Source organism: Mycetomoellerius zeteki, unplaced genomic scaffold, assembly GCF_001594055.1.
Source record: "Mycetomoellerius zeteki isolate Tzet28-1 unplaced genomic scaffold, Tzet1.0 scaffold77, whole genome shotgun sequence".
NCBI lineage: Eukaryota > Metazoa > Arthropoda > Insecta > Hymenoptera > Formicidae > Mycetomoellerius > Mycetomoellerius zeteki.
The window spans coordinates 64,012-65,106 of NW_017257797.1; positions in this window are offsets into that span (position 1 = coordinate 64,012).

The window sequence follows — 1,095 nt, forward strand, 5'->3', positions numbered from 1 at the left end:
CTATAGAGCAAAGATGACGTATCGCAGCTTCTCAAGCTGAGTCGCCGTTTTGACGGACCATGAATGTTTGGTAGTACTCTGTCACAGAGGATACTCGTACAGATCCCACGAGCGAAAACTCATGCTCAGATAACGACCGCTTTCCAATGCTCGCAGCATTGACAATTTATTCATCTCGTTTAATGTAACATGAGGCATCCGCCACTGCACTTTGAATAATTCAACCTTAGGCTCCGTCGCAGGATTTCTCACCAAGCAATTGTAATTGTTGCGCGATCAAAATCAATTTGTGACGAGCGTTAACGACCACGCGTTTGTAATCTTCGCAAAAGTCCAACAACATGTTGAGCGGTACGCAAAAATTAAAGTATCCTTCCTCCATGTCGGATCTAGTGTTCCATCCAGCGTTCAGCGCAATCAATGATTTGTCGTACGTCAGCGACACATAGTTCTTGAGGATACTGGTAACTCCGACGTTTCTGTTGCGGTCAATCTCCACACCATTCAGTTCGTATCGAATTTCATCGAACATGAACGCCACGTAATTATTTCCAAGCGTTGTTGGCGAATCATCATCTTTCTTCTTCAGCGTCAATTTTCCTTCAACGTAGAGAAAACTGTCGCACGGCAACGTGTATAAATCCTGCTGCTGTATGGGTATCCGTATCTCATCGCTATGAGCAAACGTTGTGTTGGCGTATGGATTGTATGTGTGAATCTCGATCTTGACGATGCGGTCGTCAAAGATTGGCTCGCTGGCAATGATTAAAATATCAGTCATTTCGTACGATGAATCCCAACGACTTTAAAAATGCTATGCTGGAAGCAGTGAGTTTCTTTCTAGTTTCTCTGGTAATAGGCGTATCTCTCGTCCGTTTCAACTGTTCGTTCAACACAAGCATCTCATGTTAGCGCCGTCGTACATGCAATCTAACGGTCATCTCCTCTCCACGAAAATCGAGCATTCGACCATCTTGATCCACCACGCGAATCATCAGATCTGTAATGCTCCGTACGATCGGAAGGTAAATGATTTGCGTCGGCCTTTCCGATATCTTATGTCCTAGCGGCACGCTCGGTGAAAACTCATGTATC